General features: G+C 30.5%; 1 protein-coding gene across 1 annotated transcript in view; it reads right to left on the reverse strand.

Moving 5' to 3' along the window:
- Positions 1-27,192, reverse strand: part of LOC107450037 (GTP-binding protein Di-Ras2) — a 77,323-nt gene that overhangs the window by 16,659 nt on the left and 33,472 nt on the right. The window lies entirely within an intron of this gene.

The raw sequence follows: 27,192 nt of genomic DNA on the forward strand, positions 1-27,192 counted from the left end.
AAGTCCGTATCGAAAGCCCACATCGATGATGTTTCGTTGAATGGTTCGCACGCTGACACTTGTTGATGGCCCAGCATTGAAATCTGCTGCAATTTGTGGAAGGGTTGCACGTCTGTCACGTTTAATGATTCTCGTCAATCGTCGTTGATCCCGTTCTTGCATGATCTTTTTCTGACCGCAGCGTTGTCGTAGATTTGATGTTTTACCGGATTTACGATACTCACGGTATACTCGTGAAATGGTCGTAAGTGAAAATCCAAATGTCATTACTATCTCGCAAATGCTATGTCCCATCTCCCGTGCGCCGATTATAACACCACGTTCAAACTCACTTAAGTCTGTATAACCTGGCATTGTAGCAGCAGTAACCGATTTAAGAACTGTGCTAGACACTCGTTGCCTTGCCGATCGCAGCACTGTACTTTGATAGGCTCCATACCCCTTTATTTGCATACTCATGCCTGTACCAGTTTTTTTTGGCTCTTCAGTGTATATATATCGAAACCTAATTGCTTTATTCATCTTTTTGCATACAATAATTCAACTCTTTGTTCATTTTGGCAATTGGAAATGTCTCTAGGATTTTTTATTAGCCTAACTCTTTTTAGGCTTATTGCAATGAACCCTAATACTTTTAGGCTAATAGGGAAAATAATCATTCATTAATGAATGATTATTTATTATGATCAAACAATATTGATAAAACGTTGATGAAACAATTGTTTCACCAAAATACTTTATGGACCATTTTCAATGAGCCCAGATGCTTCTAAGCTAATTAGAATGTAAATCATTCAATTAGCCTATATGCATTATACTATTAATTAGTCCACATGCAATAAGCCTTAGAATTAATCAAACGATTACAAAGTTAAATAATGATTTGCATCCTTTTATACGCATATGCACAGTTTTGAGAAAGAAACAAAAATATGCGTTTAAGTGTTGTGATTACGGAACACTTTGTATAACCTTATATTTAATGAACGTAATTTATTTAAATATAAATACAAAACTTCAATTACTATATGGACAATAATAAATTAGTTGTCATGAATTAAATTCGATAACGCCGGCTTTTTTTAGCGTCAGTTGCAGAATAAGTTCATTTCCCTTTTTGTCTAAGAATAATTACAGCTCAATAAAAAAAAAGAGAACAAAAGGGTGGGAAAATGAGGTTACATTGTATTAGAACATGACCTTATAAGGCAGGTTCACATTACTTATACTTTTATCTCGTTTGATTTATTCACTAAGTGGATCTATAAAGGAACTGTTTGATGAGCGAGAAAATCAAATATTAGGCACGTAGCTTCTTTGACACCAAACGTTGTGTACACATCTCTATACTAATTCTATGTGATTGGGAAAAGAATCAAATTTTTATTAAGAGATCATAATATGAAAACGAGCACTCATCACAGACTGATAATTGGTTAAAATATTAAACAGTTTGAATCGCTGAAGGTAGAAAAGATTTGCAACTATTAGTACTAAGATTTTGAAGAATCAGTACTTGTAACTTATTAGTACTAGACTTGTGATGCCACAATTTACTTTACATATTTCCTAGCCTTTAAAATATCTTTAATTATTTAAAGTTATTTTTTTTATAATCATTGTTAATCGAATTATATTTAAATTAAATCAATGAGATAATATTTATAAAAGCGAACATATTTAATTTTATTTTATAACCGTCGTTGAACAGCCCACCCAATTTTACGGGTTTACTACTACTAGTGTTCAACTCCGTAGCCTTGTAATTTTGAACCCAATCCAGAAGACAAGGGAACTTCTGGATCGAGTATTGGGAGAAATTTGCCTTCGGGGAGGTTTTTTGATGGAACTAACCCGCATTTGCGTTACATGGAGAGGAAGACCACGAGAACCTCACACGGTTAGCTTGACGTCAAGGGGACTCTAACCCATGATCCATCTACCACTGAGGATATTTCACGCGAGCACTGTGGTCGGTGCAAGCCGGATGCGGAATTCGTATCGACTGGGATTCGAACCCAGTTCGTCGCATTGGTTCTTTTCTTATCGATCAATGTAACGGCTAACTTTTTATTTCAATACTAATCTAAGACTCATTAATTCACTGTCACGCCTAATCGAAAACAAAAATTTATTTTTAACTCCTTATTCTTAAATTACTTACCACAAATATGTTTTAGTTGCATGGTTATAATAATTCTCACAGTCTTGTTGGCAATCGCCAAGGATTTTCTCAGACCAAACATTGATTATGGGTTGGCTACATTTTTGGCTATGTTATTTTTTTATAAATTGCCAATCTTTGATCTCTTCTCATGATTCTAAATGTCTGTTAAGAGCAATTCAATTACTTTTTAAATTGGCTGGTCATGGGGGATTTGTCTTCCATGGCCTGTTCTTATTCATATTACAGGGTACGTAGCCAAATTATTCAAATTATTCAAACGCTACGCACCCTGTATTATTATTCAAAATTTATTATTCAACTTAGAAAGTCTTATTATGGATATAATAATATTTTGTGTCTCGAGCACTACGAATACTACTAAATAAAAGTTTTATAATTATGATCCAGTTTTCTTCTTCAACTGATATTTTTCATTACCCTGTATTTCATCAAAATCTTCAATTAGTCAATATTACTATACTAACTCCAACCACACCTCATTTACGTCTTTACAAGACTTATACTAAGACTTGTGACTATCTTGTTGACTATTTCTCGAGTAATTATAAAAAAGAAAACCTTTTCAGCTTTTCCTACCAGTGCAAAAATCAGAAAAAAATATGCTTAAATAATAATGTAGTGTCCAAACCATCCATACGTAATATCTGGGGGGGGGGGCAGATATTACGTATGGATAGGAAAAGCGGAAAATACGTTTATTTTCAGCTTTCTCGAAAAGCTGGACTGGTTTTTTTCTTCTGAATAGCATTTCATTTATGCTAAAGACAATTTTTCAATTATATTTCGTAAGATAACCATTGCGATAGTCCAGACACCGAAGTTAAGTCCTTAGGTGTTTAACCTATCTTTATCTTTAGAAATCAATAAAATTGATTAAGTCTGGTTTTTTATAGATTCAGTATAATTCTATGTTTTTTCTTTTCTAAATTTCATTTGCTTGAACAACTCTGAAAATAAATCTTGAAATTTTTTCTCTAAAAAATTGCAAGGTTTTTACTTATTATTTTTTAAAAAAAATTTTGTTTGCCAATGGCATAGTTTTTAGTCGCTTAAAGTCAAAATAAGTTCAATAAAGTATTTAAGAGCTTAAATTTGTAAATTTCTCCACTATTTCAAGTTTTTGTCTATTTCTAAAAGAGGATGATCAGTTTTGGATATTGTGCATGAAATATTTAGATTACCGTAAATATATGAAAACCGTAAATCGATGACCCTAAATATATGAAAACCATAAATGGATGACCGTAAATATGTGAAAACCATAAATGGATGACCGTAAATATATGAAAACACGCATTTTAATTTATAACTTTGGCTAATGCTACCTATGCTTTGGCTATCTTATTAACTCTAGCTAATTCGAAACCAATTGAAAATTAGTGCATATGAAAATTTGATTTCTCACACATCTTTTCCGAACAATATCGAAATTTTTGAACGGTTTTTAGGTCTCGGTGGCTAAAAATGCCCTTTGTTCTCGCTGCCCAAATTTCCGGAAGATAGCAGAAACCGTTCTTGAGTTAAAACAAAAACACCTATACATACTCGCAGACGCAGAAACATAATGGGATACCAGCAAGTGACGTAGTGTGCATATCGATCCTGATTGGTTGTTGAAACGTGGAATTTGTTTACGTTAAGGCTCCTCTATAGTGGGTTTATATCAGGGGCTCTAGTATACGTTGGGAACTGTTCTTTCGATTCTATTACGAGTAAGCCAAGCCCGTCAATAATCAATACTCTTAAGTGGTTAATTCCATAATCCTTGGAAAAGGTTCTTTTATAAAGATTCCAATTCTTTCACTATGTATTTCTTACTGAACACAAAGGCAGGCATAAAGCTATGTAGAACATAAAGAAATTAGTTATGGATCAAATTTGCCAGGTGCACGAAACGAAAATGTACTATAAAATTTCCAAACAATTAATAAATTTGAGAAAGAATTATATTTTAACAAATTTTATGAGCGATACGGTGCTGTATTTAATTAACTTGACGTTAATTAACACTCTAACTTATGTGCAGAAACTTAGCTCAACTTTAACTCGCCATTTTCAGCTGGCGCAGACGACATGCGTCATATGTGTGGGCATTATCTGTGATCTTCCTCTCGAAGTGCAAGTACACAATAAAAAATTAATCTTTCAATTAAAAAAAATCTATTTTTCACAGCAAAAATGACTTTACGATTAGTTTTCTCTTTGTCGGATGTAAATTTTTGAGATTTTTTAATAAATTATTTTTTAATTTTATAGTATTCTAAAAACACATTCTCGTGTTTCCCAGATATAAGGGGCATACGTAAACATGCCTAGAGCACTTATAAGAAAAAGAAATACAAAACTAAAAAGAGAAATAAAAAACCAAAACATAATAGATATCTTTGTTGTTTATTTGGCTAAATTAATTTGAAAATAACGAGTGTAGTACTGTATGCAATATTATGACAATCTATTTATTCTTCTTTTTTACTTTCAACTTTATCAAAGAAGAGCGAGCTTATAAAATAAATATTTCTAGAGATAAATCAATTTTTTCTATTTCTTTTTGCGAGAAATCGATTTAAACTTATTGGATAATGGAAAAGTGTGAAAAATAGCGAAAAAGGCCCTTAAAAGTGTGATATTTTTTGAACGAATTGGAAATTCCCAAATAAAAATTTATGTCAAAAGCCCATCAACCAAAATGGTCCTTTTGAGCAAGCCAAATTACAAGTTAAAGTTTAAAAGCTGAAAACCCTCAAACTAATAATTGAATGTTAATTTTTTTAATTCCATTTGCATTTCCTGTTCATTTCCTATGCACCATTTTTATTTCACGTTTCTCAAGTGCACAGTTTACTTGTAATTATACAAAATGTAACGTAGTTTCCCTTTTTAGAAACATCATGTAATCGTTCTTTTTTAAAAAAATATCATGTACGTTGTTCTCTTTTAAAAACGTCCAGCAGTAGACTGATCATAAATACACGGTTACCAGTAGAACACCGAAGTCAAGCATCACTGGCTGCAGTCAGTAAGCGGGCGGGTGACCACTTTGATCAGCCTGCGTAGGGACTGAGGGTGTGCTGTATCAGAACTCGTTAAACTGCTCTACCGTAAAGAGCCATCCATTCTGCAGAGGATCAAATTTACGATGGCATATCTTCGGATCTTCCTCTGGGTTGTTTCCCAGACAGTCGCCATTAGTCCATTGTGTAGCTCTAGTGCGACGCAAAAACCTACCCACATACTTTTTTTTAAAAACATTACGTCATTTGATAATCGCATAGTATTTCTTGTCTCTTAATCGCCTTTTCTCAAACTTAAAATTGCACGAAACCGCTAAGATGTCACGAGTAGTTAATGGAATATTATCTTTACGTTAACTTTTATAACTAAAAAAGTTAAGGCATCGCGAGAAAATTTCATTCATTTTTTTTAAAGACATAAAGTGTCTCATAAAAACAAATATTAAAAGCTGAAAGTTCCTAAGGTATGTATGAAATGGAAAAAAAAGAGAGATATACGGCCATGATATAGTAACGTAGTTATAAAAATGATTGTTTTGTCTCACTTATCTTGCGGAACGTGCTGTGGTACTTGATTTTATCTTCCAGGTTTAGAAGTTTATCCAGACATTTTATAAAACAGAAATGGTATTTCATGGAGGTGCCGATGTAAGTCACGTATAAACGATATTTCCTGAGAAAGTTTAGAGAAAATTGTTCGTTATTTAAGAACTTTATTAGTTGAGAAAGTGTTCTTTCCTAAACTTACGCAGTTTAAAAGAACATATGAAGATATTTCATAATGCTGATTTTGTAGCATCTTAAAGCTGTCCTACCGTGAAATATTTAAATAGCCTAACGTTGAAGTCAAACGTTTACAAATGAAAAGTGTTAAGTTGAGCATTTAAATTGGTATTTATCGGTAATAGGGATTATGTGTTAGCGACAATTTTTGTCATTACGAAAATTAGTTCTTAGAGCCCGAATGTACGTATTACGTCAATACGAAAATTAGTTCTTAGAGCCCGAACGTACGTATTACGTCAATACGAAAATTAGTTCTTAGAGCCCGTATGTACGTATTACGTCAATACGAAAATTAGTTCCTAGAGCCTGAATGTACGTATTACGAACCCGTAAGTGCGAATTTTATTATTGGGCTGTATTGCCATAAAATAACGATATTTTATAATATAGCGACAAATTTTTCAATTTAACTAATTTATATTATTTTTTACTTTGATCAATATTTACGTCACCCAAATAAACTTCATAACAGTTATACATAATGATAGGGATATTATCGTATTCGATATTTAGTATTAATGATCAAAATATTTGTATTTAATACACCCATGCAGGGTGCGTAGTCAATTTTTTCAACAAAAAAATCACCTTTTAAGCACTTAAAAAATATTTTTAAGCACTTTGAAAAATATCCTAATTAGACAGTTTTTGACAATTGATGGTTTTATCCGGTTTTATTTACCGTCACAAACGATGAAATTAACAAGAGTAATGAAATTTTCTATCACTAATAGAGAAAAAAATTTTTGACAATGTTTAGTTGGTCTCCGTAATGAGCCAAAATTCAAGAGATTTTTCGATTCTTTTACAGAGAGCGGAAAATGAAGTCTGAAATTGAAAATGCAGCAGGGTTGCACAAAATCAAAAATCCTTACCACTGAATCCAGCTCAGTATACGCAAGTGCGGACCCGCAAGTATTTCATCAAACATGTAAGACAAATGGTGTTTTCATACAGTACAGATCGACGGTACGCCGAAATAGATTGGGGCTGAATTAATTGTGAAAACGCTGAATGGGACAATGTCTTTTTGCATAATTTGTGGCGAAAATCAAGAAAAATATCACAATTCGGAAAAGGGAAAACTAAGCACTTTTAAAAATCACTCATGGAAAAAAAGCACCTTTAAGGGATTTTTAAACACGAAAACCAAATATAAGCACTTTTTAAAAACGCTACGCACCCTGCTATGTTTATTATCGGCTGCCAATATCTATGTAAACCGAAATCTGACTTCGTGTTGGCAACATATCCCTATAACCAATAAGTGCCATTAAATTTTACTTTTTTTTTTTTACTGAAATCTCCACAAAAATCTTTTGCTCTGGATCCTCCTAGCCCTATCCTTTCTAAGGGACCGTTTAAATACTGTGCAGGCAACTAAAGGGTTCAGTGATATGCTTTTTTTGTTATTTTACTTATTTTTTTTTATTTTGCTGACAAGGGAGGAAATGAGCAATGTTTGGGTAGAGCACGAAAAAATCCCATAATTTAAGTTCTCTTTTAAAAAAATTAAAAAAAAATTTTGACAAAAAAATTCAGAAAAAAAATTTAATTTCGGAAAAGTTTAAAAAGTTTAATTTTTGTCTTTTAGCCAAAGATCATGGTCTTCTGGCCCGCAGTGCAATCGAAAAATTTTAAAAATTGATGACACTTTTAAGAACAGTTGACTTTTTAAATGATTCAGTTTATAGTTTTTCCGTAACGTCTATATTCTTTATTATTTATACTAATTTTTTTTGAATATTTTAAATAGTTCTATAAAAAATCTAACAAAAAACGTTACTATCTTAATAAAATTTACGATTTTTAGAAACTTAAAGAACATTCTTAATGAATCTGGTTTAATCGTTCTGCTTAAAATGTTCCAATCATATCTTTAATTTCTAAATGTATATTTCATTAGAATTTTTATTTTGATAAAAAAGGTGTAATAAAAAATACAGTATGTACTACAGAGGTAAATAAATAATTTGTATTAAAATGAAAAATTTCTTTTCAAAACATTTTAATTCAACTCAAAATTTAAGAGAAGCATGGAGTATCTCACTCATCTTTTAAAATTAAACCCGATTAAGCTTTTTTTAACTGTTTCCGAACGACAGTGTCAGAACATTTTGGAGTATGTTACTAAGACTCCGAGTGAGGAAACTCACCCTATTAACTACGGGTTAAAATAACAGTTAAGTATTAGCCTCCAAAATTAAATTTAAAAATCGTCTGAAAGTTTCGATTAATCTTAAGCCAAAAGTATTAAATTCTTTTGCCCTTTTCTTAAAAAAATATTTCATTAAACAAAACAAGATTCAAAAGAGAAAATTGACATTTAGAGTGGCATTATCAACTTAAATCTTCGATTCTTTTCACTTGTTCACTTTACACATTTTGCTCTAAAAAGACATTTATCATTTGTCGAATCGTTTGTGTCACTTTCGCTTTCATTACTTTGTCATATGTTCATATTCACTATTTTTATAAAAATCATATCAAAATTTCAAATAAATATAAAATGACTGATGATAAATAATTTAGCTATCTTTTTTAAATGTGTAACATATTTAAAAGAGCCAATACTAATATTTTTTCATTACTATTGCTTAAGAACACACAAGCTGCTGTTTCTTACCAGTGCTAAGAATGCATGTTCTTTTCTCAATAAAGCTAAGAACATACAGTTTATTTGTCATAACGTTAAAAAAAACATGTTCTTTTTAAGAAAAAAGTATGTTTTTTTTAAACTTAATTTTAACTTAAGTTAAACTTAAATTTTTTTTGGTACTAATGCGAAAGCTACATTAAGTTGTTTTTGTCACCAATGTCGAAACACACAGGTTGTTTCGAGCTAAAGAGTAATATTATGCTAAAAACACACATCTTCTTTTGCTACTATTACATAGTAGTATAATAACAATATGTTTGGTTTCAACATGTAGAGGTGATTCTTAAGAGCCCAGTAAGCAGAAACCGTTCAGCAAGGAAGCGGGCGCTGCAGATTATTACAGCATCTACCATTTATTTTTCTAGCATACTTAAGTTTGGAAAAGCAAACAAATAAATAAGGGAAAATTGCTTAAAAATTCTCTACAATTGTTTGTAATAAAACTTAAAGAGCTGAATTGAGAGAACACCGCGAAGAACAAAAAGTAAAGAATTTTTTTCACTGCTTCTTAATTACAGGCTTAACTCTATTCCATTTTTTAGCATCATTTTCATACCGTCATTGAACAGCTGACCCAATTCTGGGTTTACGACCACTAATGATCAACTCCGTAGCCTTATAATTTTGAACCCAATCCAGAAGACAAGGAAGCTCTTGGATCAAGTACTGGAAGAAATTGTCCTTCGTGGAGGACTTTTCGATGAAGCAAACCCGCATTTGCGTTACGAGAAGAGGAAAACCACGAAGCCCTTCCACGGTAAGCTTGAAGGCAATGAGGCTTTAACCCATTTTCCGTCTGCCATTGAGGATATTTTACATCAGCATTAAGGCTAGTGCAAGCCGGATGCGGAAATCGGATCGACCAGCCATCGCTCAGATTCGAACCCGGTTGATCTCATTGAAAGACGAACGCTGTATCCCCTAAGCCACCACCACGGCTCAGGAGATTCAAAAAAATTCAATTCAAGAAAAACGAAGGAAAGTAAAAAAAAAAGTTTTAAAAAAAATAAGAAAAAAAAAATACCGCTGTGTTATTCCTAGGAAATCAGAATACTTAATCTTATTGAGTTTAAAAATTAATTAATGAGCCAGCATGGTTCGTATTATTTATTAGATGGTTACTGATTTCAAAAATGTTTAATATAAGTTCTAATTTTCGAAACCCGTTTAATTCTACCGATAAGCCCTAGGGTTCCTTGGAAAAATTAAACGGTGTTCCGGGTAAATAATAGAATAGTAAAAAATAGAATAAAATGGTGTTCCGCGGAACCCTAGGTTTCAAAACTTATTATCCAGGGTGCGTAGCCAAATCATTCAACAAGAAATAAGCGCCTTTTAAGTACATTTTAAGCACTCAAAAATATTTTTAAGTCCCCAAAAATCCGTTTTAAGCACTATATACATTAAAAAAATGCAAAATAATTTTCAAAGACTTTACATGATCATGATAAAACAACTAGTTTCTAAGAAAGAACTGTTTTCTTGATTATATTAGTCATTTTAAAAAATGATCAAGATATTTTTCGGCTTAAAATTGAGAATATCTTGCAAAATGCAACAGAATTGCTCATGAGTGTGCAATAATCTGACCGAATCCAGATCACTAAATGCACGCGCGGACTCGCAAGTATTTCATCAAACCTGTAAAATGATTGGCGCTTTCATACGCTACGGAACAACGGTACAGTGAAACAGATTGTGGTTTAATGAATTGTGGAAACGTTGAATAGAACAATATAAAAAGCACACTTTTGATGTATTTAAATACATTTTACAAGTCACTGAGTTAAAAAATTAAAACAAAGTTGCTGCTTGTGGAGAGATGTAAACACACTAGATATAATCTTTCAAATAATTCTGTCCATATTTTTCATCAGAAATTAAAATTTATTTTTTATATGCCAAATTTCACGAGTTTAAAATGGAAAATTCAATTCTATACATTCATTATCAATCCCCACAATAATTTTATTATTTTAAATTTATTTACAAGCCTTTCTTAAGATACTTTTGTATGAACAGAGCCTGATTTATCATAAGACCTGCGATGCTAAACCCTAGGGCCCCCTTATTTCTGGTAGTACCTGAAATGTTACAATAATTTCGTTTTGTGTTTATCAATAAGAATTATCAATTAGAATTATGAGCTAACNTTTTAAAAAATAAATAAATAAAAAAAATACAGCTGTGTTATTCCTAGGAAATCAGAATACTTAATCTTATTGAGTTTAAAAATTAATTAATGAGCCAGCATGGTTCATATTATTTATTAGATTTATTTATTAGATGGTTACTGGTTTCAAAAACGTTTAAAAAAATGTTTAATAAAAGTTCTAATTTTCGAAACCCGTTTAATTCTACCGATAAGCCCTAGGGTTCCTTGGTAAAATTAAACGGTGTTCCGGGTAAATAATAGAAAAATAATAGAATAGAATAGAATAGTAAAAAATAGAATAAAATGGTGTTCCGCGGAGCACTAGGTTTTAAAACTTATTATCCAGGTGCGTAGCCAAATCATTCAACAAAAAATAAGAGCCTTTTAAGTACATTTTAAGTTCTCAAAAAATATTTTTAAGTACCCAAAAACCCGTTTTAAGCACTACATGCATTAACAAAATGCAAAATAATTTTCAAAGACTTTACATGATCACGATAAAACAACTAGTTTCTAAGAAAGAACTGTTTTCTTGATTATATTAGTCATTTTAAAAAATGATCAAGATATTTTTCTGCTTAAAATTGAGAATATCTTGCAAAATGCAACAGAATTGCTCATGAGTGTGTAATAATCTGACCGAATCCAGCTCACTAAATGCACGCGCGGACTCGCAAGTATTTCATCAAACCTGTAAAATGATTGGCGCTTCCATACGTTATGGACCGACGGTACTATGAAATAGATTGTGGTTGAATGAATTGTGAAAAGCACGCTTTTGCATAATACGTGGTGAAAATTGACATGGTAAAGAAACAAAATCTCATTTTGGAAAAGGGAGAATTAAGCACTTTTTAAAACCATCCAATGACAAAAGCACCTTTAAGGGCTTTTAAAAAGCGAACATGGAAAATAAGCACTTTTTAAAAACGCTAAGCACCATGTTATCCATAAAACGTTAATTTTTTTCCTTACAACCTTATTAACAATTTATTCCACCAAATAATTCGAACTGGATTACCACTAAAATATGTTCTAGAATTAATTTCCGAACCACACTAAAAAGTTTAGGGAGAGAACGATAAAGAATAATAAGTACCCATTAATAAGCAGATTAATTAATGGACAGATCACTAAAAATTGAAGTGCAAGCCACTATTTAAAAACATTACGTCAGGATAACGCGGTTTTAATTAATGGCTCCGAGTTAGTTTGTAATGATGAGCCGAAACTAAATTGATCATTATTTATCTTGGAACAATACTTTTAACGGTCGACCTTGAAACACTGACGTCGTTTTCATTTTAAGAAACTCAGGATACGATTTTTCCTCTTAAAAATGAGTTAGAGATAAGGATAATAAATCTGCCTTTCGTAATTTTTTAATAAATTGTGGTTCTCAAAAATTAAGTACTGATTTGCTAAAGATAGTTCGTTATTTTTAAGGTACCGTTAAATTGTTCGTGACAGCAATTAAAAAAAAACGATTATTATTTTAAGAGATCAATTTTTTTATCACCACTAAATGTAATCAATAACAGATAGGTGAGAGGTTTTGACTTTAAATGTGTAATGGAGGGTTTTAAATCTTTTTGGTAGAAGAATGTTGATTGTGTTTAAGAGAAGAAAAAAAGCTTAATGTGATCATACTGCTCTCTCAGTAGAATATAAAAATAACATTCATAAATATTTATACTGAAACAATACTTTATGTTCGATCTTAAAACACTGACGATATTTTAAATAAAGAATTCTTGGTACAATTATTTCTCTCTTTAAAAATGAGTAGGAGAGAAATAAATTTGCCTTTTGCAATTTTTTAAGAAATTGCAGCTCACAATAATTTAGTACTTCTTTGTTAAAAATAATTAATTATTTTTAAGGTAATCTTAAATTGCACTTGACAGCATTAAAAAAAACAAAAAAATGATAATTTCAAGAGATACGTTTCATTATCATCACTAAAAGTAATCTATAACAAATAGGTGTGAAAAATAATCAAAGTAAATAAGTCTTAAATATTTTATTTTAAAGAACGTGGATCCTAATTAAGTTCTTACTTGCATACATAATTCATTACTATTATGATAATTTTAAAGTGCACTTGACAGCATTTAAAAAAAAAAGACCAATTCTCCAAGAGGTACAATTTTTTTATAAATACGTTATCAATAATTGAAGGATGCACGTTTCTGACTCTATGTATTAAAAAGTTTAGAACCTTTTATTGGTATAAGTGTTGTTCTTATTTTAGAGATAAAGGAGCCTGATGCAATCATACTGCGCTAAACTAAACAAAACAAAGATAACATTAGTCAATGTTTATCAGTGATGATAGTTCCTTATTTTTTAATTTTATTGTTAAATTACACTGAGAAGTATGAAAAACAGTTATACGTATTTCAAGAGATAAAAATGTTTTTCATCACTATGTAAAAACAATCAATAACAGATTAATGTTTGATTTTGACCTAAATATTAGAGAGTTTTAATTCTTTTATAACTCTTTTTAAGTTATAAAGTTAATCATTAAAGTTTTGTCTTTAAATCTGTTTTGCTCAATTCAAATTTTTTCCATTGGCATGCCAGAATAATTGAGATCTAATAAACTTATGATGCTAATTTGCTTTAGTATAACCATCACATGAATATTGGTGAATACAAAAATTTTCTTTATCATAATATTTTTTTGTAAAAATTCAAATATGAAGGTCTCTTTTAATTTATAAAATGCTGTTTTTTTTTCACTTTTTTTGAGCTAGAATGGTTTTGAAAACAGCATATTTGATTGCCTATTAAAAGTTCTTTCAAGTCATTAACACTACTTTTATGGTTTATAGAGCGCGTAAGAGATCATAGTACCTTTTTTCTTTCAAATTTTAGCTCAAAAGAAAAGAAAATTCTATCAGATTTTTACATTATTTCATAAAAGTGTTTGCATTTAAATAATGTCAGTGCTTAAGTTAAATTCTAGTAAAAAAATTCAAAATTCGAGTGTAAATTTTATATAAGTCATAGAAAGTAAAAAGAAAATTGTACATTGTTTTCTTTATGCAATGTACTTCACCTAGAAGACCCTTTGATAGAATTAAAAATTAAAGAATAAACAAAAATATCGTTGAATATTTGTAAAGGACAAACACAAGTCCAAGATAAACATTCAAAGACAGGTTTAAAAACGCAAATTATTTAAATTAGAGACATAAATAAATAATTAATTTTATAAATTAACTATAACATTTTTAGAATACTTAAATCAATATTTATTCATACAATAATGTAAGATTTGAAAAAAAGTAACTCTTTTTTATGAATGAACGAATTATTTCTTTTGCTTAAAATATTTTAAATTGATGCAGAAGTTAGAAAAAAATTAAGCTGTGATAAATGATCGTAAGCACCGATTTTTTTTCAAAATATTTTTCTTGTTGGGAAGATTGCAACTGAAAAGAAACATTTCTTTTAGAATTCGCATTTTTTTCAATTAAAATTCAAGATAATTAAAAAAAGAACATTTTTTGAGTTCCGCTACGCCATTTTTAAATATAAATCATATTCAAGCGTTAATCTTCAATCGGAAAAAAATATCATAGAATAATTAATTGTTAAACTCAACTTTTTTTTTTAAAAAAATGGAATAAATTGTACTGCTTTCAGTTTTTAAACTAACGATGATTTTTTTTTCTTGAAAAATATTTCATTTCAAACTTTAAAATAGTCGTGATTCGTTTCTAAATATCTTTTCCTTTTTTTTTCTAAATATCTATTCAGAATAAATTATATTGCTGCTGGAACATTTTGAATATTGAAATTTTGAAAGACTTTATGTAAAAAAGTTTACAATTTTTCACACAGAAGTTTTATTTTTTTTAAATAAATATTAGTTTACTTCCAGATTGAACAACAAAAACTATATTTTTATTTTAATACTCTTACATAGCATGAAAATATAAATTTTTCAAACTTTTTAAGAAAAAAATACACTCAAATTATCTGAATTACGTTTGAAAATTTATTTCTGATTTAAATTCTTGTTCAGTTAAACTTTTTTATAGTTAACTATCTAATTTTGATTACTTTTATTATTATATTTACGAACTTTTTAAGGTTGTTTTCTTTTCTACAGTTTGAAAAAGAAGATTTATAGGTTAAAGGGACAATGAAGCAAAGTTTGCCAAAGAGAAGGAACAACGCAAAATTCGGTTTTACAGAGGTAACCGGTTGCTGATAATACATGTAGGAGTATCAAACACTACGAATATAATAATACTTATTAAACGCTATAATATTGCAATCATTATTAATAACTATAATTATCGAATACGATAATTTCGCAATCATAACTGATAACAAATAAAATTATATGACATCATGCTCTGAGAAAAAGTATATTCAAAATAAGGGTCTGTCCAGACATTTTGTGAAAGGTCCTGTTCTTATAAAATTGTGAAAAAACTACTCATAATTTGTGAATATAAAATAAGCGTTAAGTCACATTCTTACAACCAGGGTCCTGCTTTTGTGAATTTGTGCAAATAGGGTCCTGTTATTGCCAAAATTGCTAAAAACCCTTTCAAGAAGTTTCTAAATTGTAAATATCTAGAAGATTCTGCTCAACAATTGCTGCTACTAAATCAGAGATGCAACAAATATTTGGTATTTAGTCTATACTGCTCAACGCAGAATATTCATTTCGGACGAATAATGGAAACAAAATCACTCACATTTTTAATTATTTGAATTGTCATATTTTAAATAACGCAATTATGTATCACTTTTAATGTGTTGAGGCATTAAGTAAACTTAAACAATTCTTAAATTTATAATATTTTAATTAAAAAATTGCCGGAAATTAATTTTCATTTACGTAATATTCTATTAATTAATTTCATAAATATAAATTGATAAATTATTTATTTACGAATTTATTATCAATTATTTATAATATGAATAAGAATGTGCACACGATGTTCGTAAATACAGAAATATTTTCTTAGAATACTACATTTGAAAACTTGGGAGACATTTGAAAACTGAGGGAAACTTGGAAAACTTAGTTCGTTTCGAACCGTCTTTCTGCCCCCCCCCCCGGGAAGTGTTTATTCGATTAGCAAAACAATAATGAAGGTTAACAAATTTGTGAAGGGTCCGATTAAAAGATAAATTATTTTGAGAGGGGTCCGTTTTTATGAAAAGATATTTTGTGAAGGGTCCGTTATCGGACCCAAATTTCTTTTAAACAGACCCCTGCAATATTACCAGGATAGTTAAATTTATCGTATTTCCTGCTTTATGGGAACACGAGAAAGCTCGGTAATTTTCACCAAGGCACATTTTTCCATTAGTTTCAAACGATATTGAGATAGGGGATTATACGCCGAAATGAAAATTAACAATAAGGGGTACAAACTTTGGATTGCTCTAATGTATGGGCACAATATTTCCCAGATTGCGGCTACCCCCTAAATTACGGGAGTCTGAAATCTGAATCCGTCATAAAAAAGGTATGTTCATTCCGAGAAAGTACGTTTTTGTGTCTGCTCTTGCAACGCAAAATATCGTCTGCACAAATTAATTAGCGTAATTGAGGTCCCCCCCCCCCCGAACCATTAATTTTGAGTCCTAAAACGTGGAGATCCGATTATTAGATCAAAAGATATTCGGGGTGGTCCGTTTCTTAGGCACACTGTACGTCTAAATTATTACTTATTTTTTTCGCTATCTAAATAATCAAGTTACTACAATCAAACAATCAGCCCATTAGTTTATAGAAAAATCAATAATCAATTACTTTAAAAAATATAATACTAAGAATCAAACAGTTTTATACATTATTACAATTAGTAGTTAAATATTAGGTAGTTAATATAATGTCATTTCTTCAAACCAATCAACAAATTAGCTACACGAGAAAGGATACGAAAGCCCGTATGTGCCCAGTATCTAGGTAAATTGTGGAAAATACTTGATTTTGCACTTTAACAGATTGCACTAGTTATTCTGCAGATCAGCTAAATAAAATGCACCCTAGCAGGCTTCGAGCTTTAAAGATAACATATATAAAATTAACGATGGTATTTAACAAACATATCTATACTATTGAACGAATATATATCGATACCACATAACGTAAGAAAATATCGGTTCCAGTGGCGTACGCAGAATTTTTTCAAGGGGGGTGTTCATAATTTTCTGAAACTACTAAAAGAAATTCGAGTCTGTAATAAAGCACTATTATTTCCCTAATTTAGACAGCTAGACAATTTTGACTTTTTATTTAGACAAAATTGTTTGGTTAAATTTTGATTTGATTTTTTAAGTTTAAGAACATAATGTAATATCTTCTGAAAAAAGTCCAATGTCATATGGGTGGGAAGTAACACTTTGAGGGCTACTTTCACATTCATCAGATTTTGTTATGCTAGAAACGTTTTCTTCAACAGAAGTATCACATTTCTGTAAAACAGAAAAACTTACATTGGTACTAGATGCAGTCACCTCACAAATTTCAGGTCGTGATTTTTTCTCAAAGTAATTAAAATTTGTTAAATTCTTACGTTTTGACATCCTAAAGATCCAAGAACAGTAAATATATATATTGGCACAGAAATAAATGCTATGCTCAGGGCCGGCGCGTACGCGGGGACCTAGGCCATTCAAGTTTTTGGGGCCCTTCGATTAAGTTGTTTTTCTCGTATATTTTTTATTTATTCAAATATAAAAGTATTTATATATTTTCATTTTAGAAAGCATGTTTAAAATTAAAATAAATAATAATAAATTGAATTTTACTTTATTTTGTTAAATTAGAACTAAATTTTAATCATAACATTTTGAAAAAATTTTAATATATATTTAAAATTGATTTTTTTAAAAAAAATCATTGTTTTTCTTAATATTTTAAAATTTATTTTCAAACAAATCCATTTTAAGGGGGCCCCTNAGAACGGAATGCGAACCAAATCTAGAACCCGTCACTCGAAATTTTTGCTCTGTTACAATCGTACCCTGTTACAATTGACCCCACTCTCCTCTACTATTGAACGAATATATATCGATGCCAAATAACGTAAGAAAATATCGGTTCTTTGATAGAATCGATACTTTTTTTTGACATCACTATGTAATCCATGAACTCACCTAAAAAAAAATAGCAATTTTTGAAAATATCACAGTATTATCTCGCTTATGGAAGTGAAAATGTAAAAAATATATCCTTTATTCGTATAAACTTCAAAATTAATTTTTTATCTTTAAATACCATATTTTCTTCCAACATAATGATAACAACTCTTTAGACATAAATCAAAACTATAACTGTAACTTCCTGACCTTTCACGAACGCATAATGGTTTCAACAGCAATAAAGGGCAAAGAGTAAAGAAGTGATAGAAGTGATCAGGAAAAAGCTTGAACTAAATTATGTATTTTCACTTTCATTAATAATAACGGTTGGCGTCATTTAATGGCGTGATTTAAAAACGATCCCCTTTTGGCATCTTCCTTTTTTGTCGAACATAAAAGGTTAAATATCTACTTTGCCAGATACTCATGTTCAAGTCTTATCAATGATGTAATTTTCGTACGAATTCCATTCTCGTGTGGCTTCCATTTCGACATACGGTTTAAGAGAAATTTTAAAATTTTTATTTTTTCTGAATTTCAATTATTTTTTTATCAGAATTGTTTGTTATGACACATTTAGGAAATTTTAATCTAACGGGGAGACATTCCTCTCACCTATCATCATCATTGTTATTTATCTTAAAAATCAATATTTTCTACAAAAATATTTTGTTAGCATGCACTTATTGTAATTTTATGTAAGCATATTTTGTCAATATATATTGGGAGTACAAATTAGTTCTGTCCGTTTTTTTATGGTCAAAAATGCATTTATTTTTGAACAAAATGAATGAACAGATTAATCAAAGTATTGTCCACCGTTGGCTACTACTAATTTTCCCACCTCTCAGGCAGTTTTCGAATTCCATCGCGAAAAAAATGTCTCGTCTTTTGAGGCGATCCAAGTTAGTGACCAATTTTCGAGTTCTGCGAAAGAAGTGAACCGGTGACCTGCCCATCCGTCGGAACAACTAGTAATCAGAAGGAGCAATGTCCGGTAAATACGGCGGGTGCAGTAAAATATCTCACTTGAGAGTTTCCAAAAAATTTTTTGCGACATGGAGCCGACAGTTATCATGCAGAAGAATAACTTTGTCATGTCTTTGCTCGTATTCCGGCCGTTTTTCTCGTAATGCACGACTCAAACGAATCAATTGTAGCCTATACCGATCGTCGCCAGGTTGTAGCAGCTCATAGTATACAACACCATTCACCATTCTTGAAATGCCAAAACCATTTCCTACAGGATTTATCACTTGGAGCATTGTCACCATAAACTTCTACAAGCATTCAATGTGCTTCAGATGCACTTTTCTTCCAATTTAAAGCAGAAACATAAAACCTCCCACAAATGCTACTTAGTTACCACAAGTTTTAACATATTCAACAAATTAAAAAACAGGGTTTTTGAATGAAACTCAAAGCGATATAAACTGAATATTATTGACAGATGTCTAACCTCTCTGAAACCACAGAAACCAGCTGTCACTATGAAACATTCATAACAGCCAGAGCCATCTTTTGAAAACGGACCGAACTAATTTGTACTCCCAATATATCGTAGCTGAAAAAAAAAATGATTATCTGAATCTGATTAATAATCATCAATACTTGAAAAAAATGATCCATGTGGAATAAAGTTGTTATGACTCAATCGACAAAAAAAATGAAAAATAATTTGTTACGTTAACGGGATTTATAACTGTTCAAACAGGAAACGGCTTTTATATCTCTTCCATTAAGTTTTTTTTTTTTTTTTTTTTTTTAAGTTTGAAAATTTCAATATAAATGAAAGATTTATATTTGGTTTATATTATATATTCTCTCTCTCTTGACATGAACTCAATCTATAGCTTATAAAAGGGATTTCCAAAGTGTAAAATAATTTTTTCTCACAACAATGGATAAGTAGTCAATATTTAAAGCACTAAAAAGCACCGCCCCCTGTTCGCTTCACCCACCAACCCCTATGGCTCCGTTTCATTCATCATTGAAGATCAAGGGGAGAGAGCAGTTTATGTCTATTTTTTACAAGAAATACTATTGAATTGTCACCTGTTGCATTTTGAAAATGACTAAGTTTTTAAAATCACTAACATGGAAGAATCACTAGATTAAACTATAGATTAATTGAGTATTTTAATTTGATATCTTGCATCTTAATAACAATATTTTTCATCAGCTTTTCTCGCAGCACTTTTTTTACTAAATTTATTTGCTTAGTTTATTTTTATTTTGCATTTAAAATCTAACAAAATACTTGAAAATTCTATTCACTATATGCTTTAATAGAACTTTTTTTTTTAAATTTTAGAAAATAAATAAGAAAAAAAATATTAGAAATTAATTTAAATTTATTTATTTATTTATCTTTACATACGGGCATAATATTTGAAGAACTGTAACTCTACAAACAAATTTGAACAGTATAATAACTGCTTCAATATCTGCTATATTAAGGAAGACTGAAATCCGTGTTATTACAACCAACGTAGTGAAAAAAAGAAAGTGAAAAAGAGAAGAAAAGCAAAAATTAATTTTTAAGGAAGAATAGGAGTGAAAAAAAATATCAAATAAAACTTATATCTAAATTCTAAAGATTTTTGGTTTGAAATTATTTTTGTTTTATCTATTGAGAGAAAGAGCGAAAGGTATAGATTATTAAGTGCATTATATACGGTATAAATATTTGCATTTCAAAACAGTCAAAAAACACTTTTTTCTAACATTATAAACTCAAATAATTGAATTCGTTGCGTGGGCATTCAAAATTTTGATCTTTAAGAAGAAGAAAAAGAATATATTCAAAAATTTAAATTATACTCGAGGCAAATCTAAGCATCGATTAAGCATCGATTATAAGCATCGTTTTAAGCATCGATTATAGTACGGTATGTAACACATATTCACGATTATTCGATTGCATACTACAATATGTTCCATCACAATAAAATAGTGCGTATTAATATTGTTCATACACTTGTTAAGGCCTGGATAGCCTGGTTGGTAGGGCGCTGGGCCCATGCCCGAGAGTTTGTGGGTTCGTACCCCGCCGGTCGAAAACTCCCCGTGTAATAAATGGTGACTTATGCACGTTAAATCTGTTGAGTCGCAAAGTCCTCCATGTTCCCATAACAAATCAATACCTCTGGAGGTACTGGATTGGAGAGTGATCGTTCTCTGATTCAGGTCAAAATTACGATCTGTCGATGAATGAATGGATGTATGAATGGGACCGCCCTGTGACGTATGGGTGTGGTAGAAGTCGAAATCTTGGTCATAGACGGCGCCACAGGAAAACAAGAACAATCGTACCCCTCTGCCTAAACAGGCATACGAAGAGAGAGAGAGAGAGATAAACTTGTTAAAAATTATTACTTCTATAAATACAGATCTTGATAAGAATAGTAATGATTATGGAGATTTAAATCATTAAGAGCATAAATTTTTTTTAAATAAAAATTTAAAAGAATTTTAAGAAATACGAGCTAGCGGGTAAAAAAAGTAAAACCAGCTTAGAGTAGTTATTGGTATGAACATTTTTGGTGCCGGACATTCTTGTCACCATTTTGTCATATGGTTTATTTTTTTATTTATTTTATATATTCATAAGTAAATATTCATAATTTAGGTGGTTTAAAAGCATTGGAAATGTGCTCTTCAGTTAGAGAACATGAAGGATATTATGATAAGACATTAAAATTTTATTTAGAGTAGAGGGTTAGCCAGGCCCTAGAAAGGATAAATGTTCACAACCAGAAATGGACATTCAACGACGCGACATTCGATGACATGATCAAGATATGTAACCTTGTTAAGGATTTTTATATTTTTCTGGAAAATATTAATTGATCTTTGTAAAGTAGCTACTAAAGCCGTATGTCATCACATTTTCTAATCTAGTTAAATTAATATTATTCCATAGGGAATATACTCCCAGTTTTAGAACTTGTTCATAAATATTCCATAGTTATCTTTACCATGGTGCGTAGCGTTTTTAAAAAGTGCTTATTTTCGATTCTCGCTTTTTAAAAGCCCTTAAAGGTGCTTTTTTAATTGGGTGCTTTTAGAAAGTGCTTAATTTCCCCTTTTTGAAAGCGAGATTTTTTTCTTTACCTTGTCTATTTTCGCCACGTACTATGCAAAAGCGTGCTTTTCACTTTGTTCTATTCAGCTTTTTCACAATTCATTCAACCACAATCTATTTCAGCGTACCGTCGGCCCACTGCGTATGGAAGCGCCAATCATTTTACAGGTTTGATGAAATACTTGCGAGTCCGCGCGTGCATTTAGTGAGCTGGGTTCGGTCAGACTATTGCACTCTCGTGTGCAATTCTGCTGCATTTTGCAAGATATTCTCAATTTCCAGCTTCATTTTCCACCCTCTAAAATCAAACCGAAAATTATCTCGATCATTTTTTAATGACTAATATAATCAAGAAAAAGAGCTCTTTGTCAAAAACTAGTTATTTTATCATGATTTTGTGAAGTCTTTGAAAATTATTTTGCATTTTGTGAATGCATATAGTGCTTGAAAATATTTTTTGAGTTCTTAAAAAGTACTTAAAAGGTGCTTATTTTTTGTTGAAAGACTTGGCCTTTCACCCTGATTATGAATTTAAATATTTAAAAGCTTTTTTGACTAACATTACACAGCAGGTGATAAAAAAGAATATTTTTTATTATACTTTTTTAATTTTGTATGTTTGAACTTCAAGATACTCTGAAACGTTTTGTTAAATTTTTATTTTATTTCTTTTTTTTATAATAAATGGTTACGAACAGTAATTGTTTTCAAGTTATTTTCATATTTTATTCTCATACATTTTGAAAACTTTTAAAAAGTGCAGCTTCCAGGGAATCAGAGTAAATTAAGAAGCGAATATTTATTTATGCTCAACAATTATTTAGTAAATGTAAAAAAATATTCCAATTAAGTTCAATAAATTGGGTTCCTTTTTAATTATAGAAAGTTATCAAATTTGGCGATTAAAAAAGATTTAGTAATGTAATTAGAAAACTGTCTAAAAAGGCTGCGGTACTCTTGGTATCATGCTTAAATGTTAACTTTGTCGCAAGTACAGTAAAAATATTTCTATTAATTTAAGTTCTGTGTACCTTAATTAAATTTTATTATATTGTATTTTTAACTAAATAAGTCAAAGAGCTGGAAAAGTTCATGCAGATTGAACTTTTGAGAAGTGAAATTTGGGAGCGTGGTGCGGAGGCTGGGTGATTACTATCCTCCGATCTAAATTGCGATACCACCATGGACCAGTAGCGCATTCACCAGTATGGTCTTCGGATAATAGCCCATTAGTGTAGCACTAATGCGATGTTAACAGTAAAACCAAGTCATAGAAATTGTTATTCGGTCATTTTGTAATAAATTATATTTGTCAAAGCACATTAAAATGTAATAAGGAAAAGAAAAGAGTTTAAGCAAGAAAAATATTACCTTAGCTATTTTAAACCAATTTTGAAAAACTATTTTTTACAAGAAACTAAAGCTTTATACCATCTCGAACGAATAACTACAAAATCGCAAAACTACCTTTATCTACTACCATTCATTTACTTAAAACAATCAATGTTCAAGAAAAGCTATTAAAACGGTTTAAACGAGAAGGGAAGAAAAAGTATCACTTCTTTTTAACGTTATGAAACAACCTACTTTTAACGGCTAAGAACAAAAAATAGCAAAAACTTGTTTTCGAACGGTTATTAAGTTTCAGAAAACGCTTTTAAATTTAATTTCTCTCCTAACGGTGATTAAGTGTCAAGGCAATTAACGCGTTTTTAAACTTCTACAACTATTAAGGGGTGGTGTGGTAATTTATTTTCAATAACATTAGCATTCCGGAAGATTTAAGTGCTACTTAGTGGTTATAAATGGAAGTTAAGGGATTATGTTTCTTTTACAGGTAGAAAACAATTATGGTTGGCGGTTGTGTTTAATTTATTTTGTTTAATTCGTTGTAATTAATGACTTATTGTTTTTTAATTAAATTTAAGAGTGTTACAGTAATTGTTTTGCATTTATTGTATTTATTTTAATTTAATGACTTGACGACACTGCTTTCAAATAGTCTAAGAAGCAGCTGAGTTCGAGATTGTTTTTAACGGCATAAAAAGTTAGGTATCTTATTCCTTTTTAAAAGGTTGAAAGCAATTATTAATGCCATCTCATTTTTTTGGTTTTGTTTTAGTGCATTTAATTGAAGACATTGCTTCGTTCTCATTAAATTCAAGAAAGTGTTTCATTAATTGTTTTGTAGTTAGTGTATTTACATGACTTAAAAGACTACCACCAACTTAACACTATAATTCCGCAGAGTTCAAGTTACTAACGGTGTTCTTTAGATATCTTTGTACGTTAAAACAATATAAGTTGCATTAAAAAAAAATTTTTTTTTTGTAAAAACTCTTACTTTGTTTTTCCGGCACAACGCCTAGATTACTGAACACCAAGCAATAATGGACACGGGATCGTAAGTTGTAAAAAGTTTTAAGTTTATGACTAAGTTTATATATACTTTCCTACTACTTTCAAACAAAAAAGTATAAAAATATCATTTGGTATAGTTATTAATAGAGCCCGGATTTTGATGACCTAAAAAATCTCAAGTAATGCCCTTAAAAAGTGCAAAAAATGCCCTTAAAAAGGGCAAAAAATTCCATTAAAAATGCAAAAATTGCGCAAAAAATGCCTTAAATAAAATAAAAATATTGAATTAAAAAAATGTTTTGCTCTTTAAAATTATTATGAGTCATTTAAAAAATATAAAGCAATGCAATACTTGTTCTACGTTCACTAAAGTTTGAAAAATATTTTTTATATCCTAAAATAACAAAAAAAGGAAAATATATTGACACCAAAATATTTTTCTTTTGTATAGAAACTTTGATGGATATAACACCAAAATATTAGTAACATAATATTACTAAATATCAGAATTGCATTGGATTATTAAATGTTTTTTGATAATTTGAAATGTAAACGAGCGTCTCTTGTCTGAAAGTAAATTTTCATTCCTGCAGAAGCTTCTTTCAACGTCTACTGATGTTATAGGTGTGTACTTGAAAAAGACGGTCTCACTTACTGACAATTCTTCTTCAATTTGAAAAGATTTTGCTTCACCTGTTAATATCCAATAGATTTTCTTCATTGTTTGAAAGCCAGAGTAATAATGAAAATTGATAAAAAATAATAAAAATTGGAAAAAATTAACAGAAAACTTTAAAAAATGCATTAAAATGCAAAATACGCCCCAAAATTTAAAGAAAAATGCCCTATAAATCTAAAAAAATGCTCTAAAAGACAAAAAATGTCCAAAAATGCAAAAAATGCAAAAAAATGCAAATGTCATCAAAATTCGGGCCTTAGTTATTAAATATAAACAAATATTAAGAACAAGAAATTAAGAAGCATTGATACATACATATATATTTCTCTTACGCACCCACATTTCTCTTTTGCGTTGCTGTCAAAGAATCGAAATTTCAAGCTTGTGAGTCGTCATAAACATGAAAGCGTAAACATACCTGATTACGAATTTCTGAATGAAATTTTTTTCTGACTTGGGCAACAAAAAAACCATAATTACTATTTAATTCCTGCAAAGTGTTCTATTGCATGTCATTATATTTTAATTAAAAAATTTTTTTCAATGACTTATTATTGACTAAAAATTTTAACTTTTTAAAGAAAACTGAGTCTTAAAGATTTTAATATTTGATTTAATTATTTAATATTTTACGCTAGAACACACTTCAAATGATTTCAACTTAGGCGAGCATGGATATAAAATTGCATGTCGATTTTCGGGGGTTAGCAAACAGGGGGCGGAGCCCACTAGTTAAATATAGTAATCCGAAAACAGGTAATTTCTAACAATATTTCAATGGTGATTGGTCCGAATATATCAATATATCAATAGTGATTGTCCGGGATATCCAGGTTGGTAGGGCGCTGGGCCTATGTCCAAGAATTCGTGGGTTTGATCCCAGCCGACCGAAGGCACCCCGTGTAGTAATGGTGACTAATGCACGTTAAGTTTGTAGAATCACAAAGTCTTCCATGTATCTATAACAAATCAATACATCTGGGTTTATTAGTCTAGGAGTTTCCTTGTCTTCAGGATTGGTTCTAAATTACAAGGCTACGGAGTTGACTATTAGTAGCCGTAAACCCAAAAAATTGGGTCTGCTGTACGATGGTAATAATTATAAAATATAACCACAATATAGTCTTTTTTTACTATTCCGAAAACGAGCTCAAAAAGCTAATTTCCGAATTCTCAAATCCCCAAGAATTTCAAGTTAAAAAAAATCCTATAAGACTCGGCTTCAAAAAAGTCGCATGTATCCTGGTCATCAAAAATTCCTATAAAAATTGAGATCGAAAACTCTCTAAGGATATCAGTCTTACATTTCCGGGAATCTCGAGATCAAAAAATTCCCACGCATCTCAAAATCTCTTTTTTCTTTTTTTCTTTGTTGAAACTTAGGATCAAAAAATTTGGAATCTCGGACTCTACAAACTCTGGATAAGAAAAATTCTAATGGATCTTAGTATTAAAAAATTTCCGCAGTCTCGAGATCAAAAATTTCCCATGTATTTCGATATAAAAAATAAAAAATTCTTATAAAACTCAAAATCTAAAAAATTTCTATAAATTTCGGGTTCAAAAAATTCCTATATAACGGAGAATAAAAATATTTTCATAAATTATCATTTCATTTATAAAAATGTAATAATATAAATTAGTTTAAAAAAATAGAAACACTCTACAGCAGTGTTTCCCAAAGTGTGGTACGCGTACCCCCAGGGGTACGCGAACAGTTTAGAGAGAGTACGCGTTCGTATGCGAAATAACTTGCAACAAACGAAAATTTCAAAACTTTTTTTTAAAAAAACAAAGCTATTCATTAAAGTCTACGATTACGTATGTTTCTATCGGCTACTCTTTGCCATAAGTCACTGCTCTACAACAACAAGGTTCTAAAGAGTTTTTTGTTGTTGTTGTTAATTTACGTCGCACTAGAGCTGCACAATGGGCTATTGGCGACAGTCTGGGAAACATCCCGGAGGATGATCCGAAGACATGCCATCACAATTTTGATCCTCTGCGGAGGGGATGGCACCCCCGCTTCGGTAGCCCGACGACCTGCGCGCGAAGTCGAGCACTTTACGGTAGCACAGTTTAACGAGGACCAATACCGCACACCCTCGGTCCCTACGCAGACTGATCCAAGTGGTCACCCA

The sequence above is a fragment of the Parasteatoda tepidariorum genome, chromosome 2 (genome assembly GCF_043381705.1).
Source record: "Parasteatoda tepidariorum isolate YZ-2023 chromosome 2, CAS_Ptep_4.0, whole genome shotgun sequence".
Lineage (NCBI taxonomy): Eukaryota > Metazoa > Arthropoda > Arachnida > Araneae > Theridiidae > Parasteatoda > Parasteatoda tepidariorum.